General features: G+C 39.9%; 1 protein-coding gene across 3 annotated transcripts in view; it reads right to left on the bottom strand.

Annotated features, from left to right (window-relative positions):
• kek5 (leucine-rich repeat, immunoglobulin-like domain-containing kekkon 5 protein) overlaps positions 1-11,482 on the bottom strand; it is a 207,854-nt gene extending 196,372 nt beyond the window's left edge. For all 3 annotated transcript variants that reach the window (XM_089475593.1, XM_089475592.1, XM_089475594.1), the window contains exons 1-2: positions 10,997-11,482; positions 5,898-5,964 (exon numbers count right to left, since the gene is read on the bottom strand). The gene's annotated coding sequence lies outside the window, so the exon portion shown is untranslated. The remainder of the gene's footprint in view (positions 1-5,897; positions 5,965-10,996) is intronic.
• Positions 11,483-13,841: the final 2,359 nt, after the last annotated feature.

The raw sequence follows: 13,841 nt of genomic DNA, 5'->3' as shown, positions 1-13,841 counted from the left end.
GAGGAGTGAGAGTGAGAGGTAGAGGGCGAGGTGGAGTGGGAGCGGAAGAGTGGGCCAGAGTGGGACTGAGAAGTAAACAGCGATTGTTGCTTTCTCAGCGTGCTCTTCTGTCTTTTGATGCCAGTTGGGGTATATTGCAATCGTGCAAGAGACTAAATGATAGAAGTCCAGCTATATGTATACCACATATATAGAGAGATAATTAATTATATATCTACATAGATCTGCCATATCTAATCTAGATTGTTTTATACCATGATTTCTTAACGCTAAGAACATATTTAGGTTTCAGCAAATTTATTCATTCTCCTTTGATATATCTGTATAATCTGGTATCGATAAATGTATCGCAATATATTTTCAATAATCGATAAGCATGGATTGTAAGCGAATGCTATTTGAGGGCTAAAGACTAGCACATTGATTTTCATGGATCGCATATTCATATCCTGCCGTATGCTAGCACGTGCTTCATTTAATCGATATTTATCGATTTTATAATTCAGTGTTTTCAAGCATAATTCTATTATTACTAAAGCTACCAACAACTATCAAAGCTAATATATCTGTCATATGCTTCTTTCTTGCTCTTTCATACTTATCGATAATTATCGATTGTAACTTAGCTAGCTCACATAGATATTTTTTCTAAGCACTGACAAAAGCTGTACAGTTTGAAACACTGCTTATACAATTTACAGGGTATCAGTCAGCCGCCCGTTGCTGTTCGATTGCTTCGACAACTTCTTTGCTGCTTTTCCTTACTTTGTTGCGCATTTTATGCGTAAAATTGATGCTAGCTGCATGCCAAACCGCAAAACAACTGCTCAAGCAGAAGGCGGGAGGCGTCAAGTGGAGGCTGTTAGGCCAGGGGGCGTGGCTGCCAGACGCTTTTCGCTGATGATGATGATTATGCCAACGGCAATGGCTTTGTCTTGTGCCCGAAGATACTTAAATGTAAAAATAGAAAATAGAAAACAAATAGAAGGAAACTACAAGAGCATAGTGCACTGCACATCTTACGACTGGGTATGCGCGACTAGTAGATGCGCCTTATAAGGTTAATACTAAGCCTTGTAGACGAATTAGGATGAGCTGTTGATGAATAAGCTAGATGTATAGAAAGAGCTACATCCGATTCTCTTATATTATTGAGCTTAGTGAGGTAAGCTCATACATTATGGAATAACTTTTGAATCTTGTTATCGAATTCATTTAAATTTTTAAATTATGCTGAAAGTATGTTTAGCTGGACATATCTCATATATCCCAGCTGTAGCGCTTACAGTTCCCGAGTTCAATGAGCTCAGTTGTAGATATTAACGCAGAGCTCTGGTATATTTTGATTAAATCTTCTCAATATTTGTAGAATCAATTTACAGGGTATTTTAGGCAGCTATAAAACACAATTGAACAACTCTAGCTCTGGCAGCCTTCGAGTTCAATGAGTTGGGTAAGCAAAGAACTTTGCTTCATCGAAGCAATTGTCGCTACTGCACTTCAGCTAGCGCCAAGAGGCGGTCCTTGAGCGAACCAGATACAGTTGAGTAAAGCACTTTCGATTGACTTCGTGGCGACTGTCAAAGGCATAGAACAAGATATGCTATCTGACATGATTCTCATCGAATTTATGGCATTGATTTTAGTGTAAGAAACGCATTCGAGATAAGATTAAAGATTACACAATTCATAAATGTAACAAATCATTTTAAATTTAGTTTTCCCTCTCCTCGCTTTGCCTTTCTCCTTTTTTCATTTTTACTAATCTCGCTTCCCTTTTGTTACGCACATCAATATTTCAAATGGGAAACTCTGCTCTTTTTGCGAAATTCATTTTTAATCCAAAAATATGCTAAATAATTAAATGAATTACAATGGAAGTTGAATTCGCAGTGCAGCTGGCGAAATTTTGTAAGAAATTTGCTGGACCTTTTGCTAGATATCAGCGAACGCAGCTGAAACTTGAATTGCTCATTCCGCTACACAAAAGGAATTGATTGAATGTGTGGAAATAGCAAAAGTTCTCTAAACAATTTCAACAAAAAGAGATTAAAACACAGGAGCTTTTTAGTTGACTAGCTAAGCTGGCTGCAAATTTAATTTGCTAAATTTAATTGCTACAGTTGGGCGATTTACATAATTCTTACCCATGTTGTATACATGACTAACTGTAATTACTGTACTACATTTGGGCTTTATATCATTGCTGACAACTGAGTTCACGTGAGCAGTCATATGGTGGAATGTTACAATCGAACCCAAATCGAAATATGTTTTATGGCCTCTAAGAGAAGGATGTAAACTAAGTTTCAGCTTTATAACTGCACTAAAAACTGAGTTCACATAGATAGATATATGCTGGAGTGATGCAATTTAACTCATATTAAAATATATTTCCACTATCTAGATAAGAAAGTCGTGTACCAAGTTACAGCTTCAGAAGTGCTTCCGAAGCTGAGTTCACATAGTTAGCTATGCGATATGGTAATGATTTTAACAAGATCTTCAAATATATTCAAATGTATACTGAAGCCAGGAGCTAGGCCAACTTTTTAACAAATAAACTATTCCAGAAGCTGAGTTCACACGGGCGATTATACGCCACAGCGCAACCATAAGACATATATAATTTAGTGTCATCTTCTTTAAAGACATTTCACAAATTGAAATTTGCTTTGTCTATGTCATCAAAGAAAAGCAAGGCGATGGTGTTGCTAAGGCCAGAAAGCCAGGGCCACGGCCAGACTATGGTTGCATATATACGAAATGCGCTGTCTATTTATATACATATAGTATTTATATATAGTGCATATACAAGAGATATGGATAGATGCATATATATATGTATATGCTGATGCTTGGGGCTAGTCGTGAAAGAGCAGACAGCGCAGCGCGTTCATCGTTTGCGGCTGTTTTTTCAAGTTCGTTGCCTCGCTTGACTGCCACTTGACATAACGGTCTGCCACGCCCCCCTTCTCCCCTTGACCACGCCAGCCCCCAGTTGTTCTCTTCGTCCGTGTGCAACCCTTGCTCCTCTCAAGACTCGCAGTGCAACACCCTTAGACTTCTTACTTGATTTATGACCAGCGGCTCCCCAAATAAAAAACGCTTTTTGCTGTCTCCTTTTGCAGTTTTCATGCAACAAGTGCGGCACACAAGATGTGGCAAGAAGAGTAGACACAGACACAGAACCAGATACAGAGCCAGCAGCAGCAGCAGCAGCAACAACAGCTGAAGAAGTTATTTTCCTGCTTTCATCTCGCTGCAGATCAAAATCAGTCCGTTGACTTCTTTCGCCGCAGGCTTCAGTCAGCAAAGGACATTTTCTATATTTTACTCAAGATATAGTAATCTGATCTACACGACATTAACATATATTCCAACATAAGCTGCGCGAAGCATCCATACAAAATCTTACACTCTTAGCTAAACTAAGAGCTGAGTTCACATAGGCAACTCTAAGAAATCATGTTTTGATACATTTGATTTCTATATATTTTTCATTTGAAGCCATAACGAGCAACTGTCTAAACGTTCAGCTTCAAAGTTTAACTGTGAGCTGAGTTCGCATAGTTAGGCTAGACGATATAATATTACCACTTATATGATTTTAGCATATGTGCCAATTGAAGTTGATATGAAGCAGCTGTACTATGTTTTATCAAGAAACTTGGTCTAAGAGCTGAGTTAACATAGGCAGTTGCATAATATTGTGTTACAATCTGAGTCATTTAGAAATATTTTCCTTATAAATTCAAAAGAAGCCGCTTTAGGAAGTTACTTAAAGAAATAATTGCAGGAAGCTGAGTTCACATAGTTAGTCATGTGTTCAAGCGTGACAAACTCACTTAAAACGCCCAGGCTTTTTACAGGAAACTTATATATTTATATAGTTATATATTTTTATAGATTTTTCTTATATTTCTGTATATGTCACTTGCGCTCTGTATTGATTTCTAGTGTTATTCACCCAATTTCTGGCATTCGTATATCCCTATGTGCTGCAAAACTTTGCCTCACAATTAGAATTTCCCACGTTCTTTAGAAATTCGAAGCTCAAACGAATTTGTATATTTTGCTTTTGCTTTAGTTCCATCAATCATACCGATACGAATTGTGGTTCAACTTGTGGTACGTTTTTATTACAGCTCCTTGTTTAGGGGGGGGGCGTTAAGCACAACAGAGAGAGAGAGAGAGAGAAAGAGAGAGAGAGAGAAAGAGTGAAACACAGAGAGTGGGGGCGAGTGGGCGTAACACTCTGAATTCTAAACCTTATAATCATGACAGCCAGACACGCCAGAGTTGAGCTCGAGGAGCTTTTGGCTCTTGGCCAGATGTTTGATTTCGTTTCCTCACGGGGTAGCCTTGTTGTTGATTTCCTAGATACCCAGTAATCACGATACCATGGGGCGTATTCGTCTGACTCCGTTTCAACGTCTGAATTTCGAAAAATCCTCGAATATCTAGAGACACTTGCATCCAGGGTAGCTGCTAGTCGCACATACCCCATCTATGGCTTTGAGCGGTGCGCTTTGGCTCAGTTCAGTTGTTGTTTCGTGTCTGAAGTTTTGTTATTATATTAAAATAATATAATGATTATTATTGCTTCGGCTTCAACTGCTGCTGTTGCAACTTGTTCTAATTGTTGTTGTTCTTGTTTTTGCTTTGTTTGCTGCTTTCTGTGTGTGTTTATAAATCATTTGAATTCCTGCTGCTTCGCTTTTCCACTTGGCATATCGAAAGACAATTTCGTGTGACGCCATATTTGTCAAATGACGTTTAAATTTATGAGCAAATGATATATGAGTAACAGGCAGTCAGGCAAACAGACCTACACACGCACACGCACACACACACACACACACACACACACTTCTACACACACCCTTGAAAGACACATTTTTTGGGTGCATTTTGCGTTTCATAAGTAAAGTTCAATAGCCGCACACTCACACTCACACACCCTCACCCTCACACACACCCTCAGTCTCTCTCTTTCTGTTTCTTCTGTCTCACTCACACACACACACACAGAGTTAAACATGCGACTCGTCAGCATATTTCGCGTTATTTGATATCTTCAAGTTAAAACATATGTGAGCCGTTTTTCACGCATGTTACCTCTCTGCACTCCTCTCTCTGACGTACTTTCTCTCCCTCTCCCTCACTCTCACTCTCACTCTCGATCGCTATTTTGTTACACTTGTTAAATACAAAAAATTCAAATCACTTTTAAAGTCATAAAAACTGTTTCGATTCTTCGAATGGGAAATTCTCTAATCGAGTTTTTTTTTTTTTTTTTTTTAAGTGTTAAGAAAGAACTAGAGAGAAAGAAAGAACACAGAGAGTGTATATACCCTATAAAAATGAATGCTAACACTCAGAAAAGAGCGAATAGTTCGCTTCAAGACTTTCTTTGCCTGTGCTGTGTCATTTATTTGGGCCGCCAGTGTGTAGCACACTTTATATAGTCCAATTGTCCAAAAGTCATATTAATCAGCTGTGCTCTTTATTTACGCCATTGGTGTAGCATTAGCCCTAGCCAAAGCCTTGCTTAGTCAGTGTGCCTATTGTTTATGCCATCAGTGTACTAACATTGCATACGCACCCTCTGCCATAGCATTTCATAATACAGCTTAGTTTATAACAAGAAACTATTCATATACGCACACACACCCATGCATATCGAGCTGAGCTCTCATACTTTTATACTGTTATACTTGTCTCTTAAATTCATCATTCGACAGCTTTCGAGCAGAGCTTAAAATGTGCTCGCTCGCGTTTTCCATTCAAATGGCTTAAGCTGCAACTGAAGAGTTAAGCGCTTTACCGTTACGTTCGTCTTCCTCTTCATCTTCATTTTCATCTTCTTCAAGTTGTTTATCTTCTTTGCTCACCTTATGATAATTGTTTTGCATGGCAAGCGGCTGAGATCCATGGATGCACGCTGAATGCGTTCAACAGCTGCAAAGAGAAAGAGAGAGAGAGACAGATTAATAAGAGATAAACGACGGACTCAAGTCGAAGCGAAGAGCGCACGAGGTTGCGGTTCGAAGTTGGAGTTTGATTGATCGGACAAAAACTCATGGCGTGTGTGAGAGAGAGAGAGAGAGAGAGATAGAAAGAGAGACAGGTAGATGGAGCGAACGTAAGAGTGTAAAGAGCGAGGAATGGAGCGAACACGTTGAAGTAAACAAAACAACGCTTGGGCGCGAATGAGAAGACAACATAATAAATCAACAGAGGCAAATGAAGTAGAAGAGTGTGAGAAATAGCGACAGAGAGACAGAGGGAGAGAGAGAGATGGAGATTGCGAGAGGGGAAAACAACTGGCGCGTAGGCGCTGAAGAACAATAAACAATAAAAATAACAAGAAAAAAAGCGAAAAAATGTAAAACAAAAAACAAAAATGTTGAATGATGAATCAAAAGCAACAACAACAAAGGCAGCAATAAAACGCAATTGAAACAACAACAAAATACGAAATAAAACGCGTTAAATTAGCCAAAAATAAAAATAAAATAAAAATAGACGCGAAAAAAAAGTAGCTCAAGTTGAGCAGAGGCCGAGGAAGAGGAAGAGGAATAGCGAACAAGAGCTCAAAAGCAAAGGCATCATAAAAAAGCTAACTGTTTTCTAAGCCAACAAAAATCCAATTAGAATTTTAGCAAGCTAAGCGAGTAGCTCATTGCCACAAGAATTCAGATAGTATGCATTTCTATATATTATGTATATAAATCTAATATTATGTCAATATTGTATAATATTTGACTTTTCATATTAGTAAAATACTTTTATAAATAAAAGACTTATTCATATATGACTAATATATATACATGATATTAATATATATTAAATATATTAGAAGAAACCAATCTTAATATACTGTACTGGAAAATGAATTTCGATAACAAACAAATTTCCAAACAAATTTCCCATCCTTTTAAGTGAGTTTCTTGTATATGGAAAGTTTTATGGAATTCTTTGTAATATGATTGTATTAATCTAAATCATTTAAGTATAAACTTGTCTTATACGAGGTCGTATAAAGACCGATATGATATATAGCACACATTTACATATAACGCCTTAAGGTACGTCTATAAATAGTATTTATATACATACATATATTCCAAAGAGGCATATTCTTATACAAATATATATGTAGATAAATTCGTGTCTATGTTTTCCAAATGATTCAATTCATCATCTTGCAGTGTCTTAATATTTATTTATTGATCTGGGAAGCTGATGCTGAAGAGACTCGACAAACTGTACTCGTGACAGCCCAACAACAACGACGACGACAACGGCATGAAGAAGAGGAAGAAGAAACACATGGCGTGTGAGCCCAAGGAGAGCAGCCGGAAGAGTCAGGGGCGAAGAAGGCTGGCAAGGCGGCAGCCGAGAAGGAGACCGGCGGGAGGGCAAGAGAAGACTTGAAAAGAGTGTGGCAAAGAGGCAGACGGAGAAAAGGCAAAGCAAAGCAGGCAAGGGAAGAGTCGCAGGAAGAGGCAGGTGAACGATCTGGAGGAGACTCTGTGAAGGGGGCACGACCAGAATCTCGAGAATCCGGCGAGGAGGGGTAGAGTCTGGGCACAGAGGCAAAGCCAGAAGCTGCCGCAGCGACAGGCAAAAGCGATTTCTGCCGAAGTTGGGGCAGCTGCCTTTTTGGCCTGGGCAGCAAGAAATGTTGTTTGCTGTTGTTGTTGTTGTTGCTGTTGTTTGCCTTAATCATCGCCAAAAACAAGTTTTGCGGTTTGTTGTTTGGCTTAGCGTTTAAAGACCGAAACAGCAGAGCAAATGCATTCATGAGTCGCCTGCCTCTGTCTCTTTCTTTACAGCTCTCTCTCCCTATCTCTCTCTCTCTTAGTTCGTGGCGTCCAGTTTCAGTATTGATCAATGTTATAGTTGTTGTTGTTGTCGCTCCATTTTTGCTGGATTCCAATTTCAATTCCCTCTTGATGTTCCCACTGGCTGAAGATGTTTTCTCATAAGGATACATCCAGAAAACATTTTTAGATCTCAAGCTGACATATCTCAAGTATCTCTGTGTTCTCCACTTTGTCCCATTTCGTAATGCGAATCAAGTCTTGCTTTATGTTTTCTTCCAGAATTTTCAGCTCTATTTGCTTGGCCTTTCCAGAGCGAATCACGAATTATGCTTGAATCACGTTTCATTTCACGCTTTAGCTACATTTTGATGGCTTTCTCAAGTTTGCCAAAAAGAATCGCAAGAAAGCAGCCAAAAAGAGAAGCGAAGAGTGTACCTCTTCTTCTGCTTTGTTTCTTCAGTTCTCAGGCTCATGATCCGCTGAGCCCAAAAGCGAGTCGTGCTAAGAGCTGTTGGTCAAAATACCTCTATGCCCACTCGAGGCTGTTGACTTAATAGACTTGTCCATCCAAAACAAAATAAAAATATCCAAAAGCCCCAAAGGTTCCGTGCAATTAAAATTCCAATTATTTTTCAACTCATTCCATTTCGTTCGCCGTCAAATCAGTCGATTAGTCTCCCATCAACAGTTTATGCAGATTCAGTAAGAAGAAGAAGACGCAGGCTTCGAGTTATATTTGGTAATGTTGGGGAGGGAGAGAGAGGCAGGTTTCGAGCTCTCTAGTGCAATCTCTGAGGGGCTCTATTCGTTTTTCCCCTTTTACCCAATTTACTGTTTAGAAATATTCCTCGGAATTCTTCTTTTCACTCTGTTTAAAGCAGCTTTTGCCATGCGGCGCAAAGTTTATAACAAAAGGAAGTAAACCAGAAAACAAAAATATTGAAGAAAAGTTTTCAAGAAACTTTAAAAAGTTGAGCTTAAGTCAGAGAGAGAGAGAGAGAGAGAGAGAGAGGGAGAGAGCGAGAAGAAAATCCCTTGAAGAAAATATACATTAATTATAATCTCTTCCACTTAAATTTAAATTGATTTCGTATACTTTGCGCGTTTAGTTGGAATTCGCTTCGATTTCACGGGAAATTGTGACTTTGACTCGTGCAAGTGATATGAGCTAAAATTGAGTTTCTTTTTTGATGTCTGCTCTAATGCTCCACTTTGATTATATCTTTCATAATTTGACAGTTTCGACTCACTTCCGCTCTCTGCTAAGGAGACCGAAGCTTTATAGCCATGACAGTATCTGTTCCCCTATATTTTTTCGCTTTTCCCTGCTCCTACACCTACACCTACACGACTCCTACTCATAACTCTCACTCTCTCTCTCTCTCTGTTACTCTGTCTCTGTGTCTCGGTTTCTCAGATTCTCTATCTCTCAGTATCTACTTCTCAGTCTAAGTCTGAGTCGAAGCTTCAGCCTCTTGTTCTGCAACACTCTCTACCTCTTCCCCGTGTAACTCTCAACTCCATCTCTCACTCTATATCAATTAGTCATATGCTTTTCTCCTTACAGCATTCACCTCAAATTCCATGGGATTTACATATATTTCATTTAAATTTCACATTTTTCGTCCTGCTGACAGCTAAAAATTTTAATTTAACCTATTCCCTCTCGCTCGCACGCATAGCTACAGCGCACAGCCTGCGTGCTGCCTGCTAATCACCTTTGGTGCTGCCTATTCCACTTCTACTTCTACTGCTCCGTTTCTTCTTCTTCTTCCTCTTGCAGCTACTTATTTGTCTCTTCATTAAAAGCACGCCAACAAAAACACACATACACATACACACATAGACACACACATATGCATAGCAGGCGCTTTCGTCCTTCTTTACGTCTAACTGTACTCGCGCTTTGCCCAAAAATAAAAATAACAACAAAAGCAGGAGCAAACGTTGCTACGCGCCTCTGCCGCTGCGCCGCTTGGCTTTGCTTTACTTCTGCTTTATGCTTCATTCGCTTCAGTATTTTTTTTATTTTGGCAAAAGATTTTGCGTCGGCAGCATTTGCAATAAGAACACGTTTTTTGTTGTGATTTTTTTTTGCGATTTGTTTTTGGCTGCAATTTTCATTGTGATTCATTTTTGGCTACTAAATCGGCCGTTTTACGGCTGCATTTTGGCTTATCTTTTGTTTTGTTATGCAGACATGAACCGGTTAAGCGGGTAATAATTGTTATTATTACGTTGCTGCGCTTTGCATTTTGCCTTTCGATTGTTATTGCAAATACACAAACAAATAACAACACACTCCGCACACACATTGCTACATATGTATGTACATATGTATGTGTAAGTGCTCAAAAACATATCAAATCTGCTGCGCTGTTTTATGATTAAAAAGAGGGAGAGAGAGAGAGGGAACATTAAGCTGTATTTAAGCTGCAGGCGCAGGGCAAATCAATGCGCCTAAAGAGCAAAGTCAAAGCAACGGCAGAGTGCGTTAGCTTGGATAAGAAACACCCACAAGCACACATATACACACACATGTAGGTTAGGCAAAGCACTAATTAAAGAGCGCAGCCAGCAGGTCTGCAGCATGTAAGATCGTAAGCAAACGCAAAACAGATGCATATCCACACACACACACACAAGACTACATGCACATTCATGATTTTAGCTTTAAGAGCGAGCTCAATCAATTTCTATTTCAAGCTGCAAGCGCACACACGCACACCTAAATTTCTATACATGCTGCACACACACACATGTTGATATTTATAGACTTAAGAGCGATTGGCATATTTGCAATTTGAAGAGCAAGCTGTAAGCAGGTAGCGCAGCTGCATCTGCTGCTGCACATGTTAGAGAGCGCTCGCTTGAGCGACATGCGATCACAAGCTGCGCTTAAGAGCACACACACACATACACGCACACACTTATATATATTTAAGGCAATTTATGTTGTTTCTTCCTTATTTTTCACACGTTGTTTTTGTTACTGTTGTTGTTGTTGTTGCTGCTGCTGCTGCTGTTGCTGCTGCATTTGGCTGGCTGAACCGGTTCAACGGGTTGCCGCACACTACACTCACACAGCCGAGCTCACGCACGCTTGCACTTTTGTTGTTTTTGGTATTTCTGTTATCTTCATCTTCTTCTTCATCTTTTACCTTTGCTTAGTGTTTCGCTTCTCTTCCAGCTTCTGTTTTGACTTTGACTGATGCTGTTTGATTTTGCATTAATTTTGCTTTAATTGCATTTTGCTTGTGAACTGCATTCGTATTATCGCTTTACTGCTCGCACTCTCACTTTTCCACTAAATAACAATAAAAAAAATATTTATCATCTTATTCTTATTCCTTTTCTTCTTTTTCTTCTTCGTGGTAGCTCGTTAAGTGCTTAACAAAAAAAAAACACGCGCGCATTTTGCAGAAAACAAAAACCTTTCCTTCTTTGTATTATTATTATTATTTTGAATTCTACTTAGAATTTGGCTCGTTTTGCCGGCGATAACGCGCGCGCGACTGAGTGAGCAGAGAAAACAAAAACTCACAAAGTTAACCACACACAAGAATATTTTACGGAATTTTCACGCTCTAGACTCGAAATCGAACCTCGCATCGAACCCGCTACGACGACCGCCTCGGACGGCTTTGCTTTTGCATCTGTTAACAGCGTGACTTGCGTTAACAGTGGCCACGCTATGCGGCGCTGTTACGACAACAGCCGACAGCTGCAACCGCTCTGTTAGCTCGCACGCAACCCGTAACGCACATGTTCGACGCGTGTTCGATAGCCAAGAGAGCGAGCTGGCTCTCTTAAATGTGTGCGGCTTAGCATTCTGCTTAGCTGCAATTAAACCGTTGCAATTTGGCAATAGCCAGACCTTCTTTATTTCACCCTAAACCAATTAAAGCAACGTCACAAACACACGCACGCACGCATGGTAATGGACAAATTTTACCGATTGCAAATGAAATTGGCTTTCAAACGAGATTTAAGGAATTTTAACAATTGTTCGGCTGGAAACTGAAGGAAATTGTAAGAAATTTAATTGCAAGCTTGAAATGTATTTATAAATTAAATATATATTTAAAGTTTTACTTCTATATCTATGTCATTATATCGTATACATATATTTGGATTCCTTTCGTAGGTCCGTCCAAAAGTATGCCACAGTTTTTACATGTTTTTTTTTTTAGAAGCAGCAGCATTTGTTCAGGTAGAAATGTCGCCATATGGAGCGCATACCCTGTAAAAGTAGAATGTCTGTCAAAGGGGCATATCAGCTTCAATTGCTTTTGTACAGGGTATCACCTGGTCGCGCATTAGTAGCGTCTGCTAACTTGGCATTTCCTTTTATTTAGAGTGTTTTTTTTTTCCTGCATTTTTGCGGTTTTCTGACTTGCTTCAAAGTCTCTCAATTAAGTATTAAGTAAGGTGTGTGCGTGTGTTCATGTGCGTGTGTGTGTGTGTGAAATTGTGTTGAAAGCCTGTGGCTTGGGCTGATTTGTAAGATGAAACGTGCAACTGCAACAGAAAAAGCCGCAAAGCACGCAACAATTTCGAAATACAACAGCAGAAAATACTTAATAAATACAATAAAAAATACCAAGAGCCAGAAAATAGCAACGAAACTGGTAGGCAAATGGAAAAATTGATAAATGAAAACGAATTATTATCAAGGTCAAACACCAGGACCGCCCTCCCGCCTTCCGTCCCCTGCCACGCCCCCACTTACCACTGCCTTGGCCCCATTTAATTAACGTTAACTTTTCAAATTTTTTTTTTTTTTTTTTTTTCAATTCAGGGGCGTGGCGCTTGATAAGGCCAAGGTCCATTGTTTGGCCCCTTTGAGCAGGAGGCGGAGTCGAAGCAGTGGGCGTGGCAGTGTCAGCACTTCCTATGATCAAACATTACTTTACATCTATTACAGGGTATCAAAGTGGATGCATTCTTCTAGACAATGAGAAGCGCATAGAAGAGCGAATAGAAATAGAAATGAAGTTAAATAGTTGAGCTTTCTTGTTTCTCTTTCCATCTCTCCCCCTCTCTGTCTCTGTTTTATTCTCTCTAACTCCCTCTCTCTCTCTCTCTCTCTCTTTCTCTCTCTCTCTCTTCCTTCTCTTTCTATATTTCTCCCGCTCTCATTCTCTTTCCTTTAACCTTATCCATTTTATATTCTTTCTCTTTTTCTCCCTCTGTCTCTCTCGCTCTCTCAATATAGTTTCTCTCTCTCTCAATTTGCTTTCTCTTTCTATATATCTTCTGCTCTCGTTTTTTTCATTTGCTCCCTTTATTTCTCATCGCTCTATCTTCTTATTTTACTCTCCCTCTCTCTCTCTCTTTTTCTCCCTCTCGCTATCTCTTTTCACCGCTCTCTCTCTGCATCTTCATCTCTCACTTTCTCATCGAGGGTAACTGAATTTCGAGCTCTTCATCTGAGCTCCACGAGTTTTTCTCTTCTCCTTATCTGCTTCGTCGTCTTCTTCCTGTCGTCTTGTCGATATCGCGTCAATGACGTTTGCCATCGCTGCCGCTGTCGACGTCGCTGCTGGCGTCGCTGTCGCCGCCTATTGACGTCGTAAAATTTGTCACTTTATGGAAATGCCGCAATACAAATACGAAAAAAAAAGCAACACAAATGTTTGCAAGGAAATGCACTGAGAGAAATGAACGTAACTACAGTTAAAGAAAAAGATAGTGAGAGGGAGCGTGGTAGATAGAGAGAGAGAGAGAGAGAGAGAGAGAGGAAGCCTGGTTGGTTCGTTTCAAAATTGTGTTCCTCTCTCACTCTCTCATTCTCTCACTCTTTCACACCGTCATTTCTGTCAGTGTACGCCCGCTCAGCTCTTGTACCGTTAGCTGGACTCGTCTTAGAGCCAGCCTCAGGTGTGACGCCAGAGGACGCGTGGGCGGCTAGCTCCGTCGTCCAGGCACGTGCCAGCTCCACTGGCTGCAAACGCTTTTAATAAAGTAACAAAGCTGACAGCAGAATCCGCTGACAAGGTGCGG

This window comes from Drosophila arizonae, chromosome X (assembly GCF_054131065.1).
Source record: "Drosophila arizonae isolate 15081-1271.41 chromosome X, UAZ_ARI_1.0, whole genome shotgun sequence".
Taxonomy (NCBI): Eukaryota; Metazoa; Arthropoda; class Insecta; order Diptera; family Drosophilidae; genus Drosophila; species Drosophila arizonae.
The sequence above is the reverse complement of the archived record's forward strand: the minus strand, read 5'-3'. Positions and strand labels throughout refer to the sequence as shown.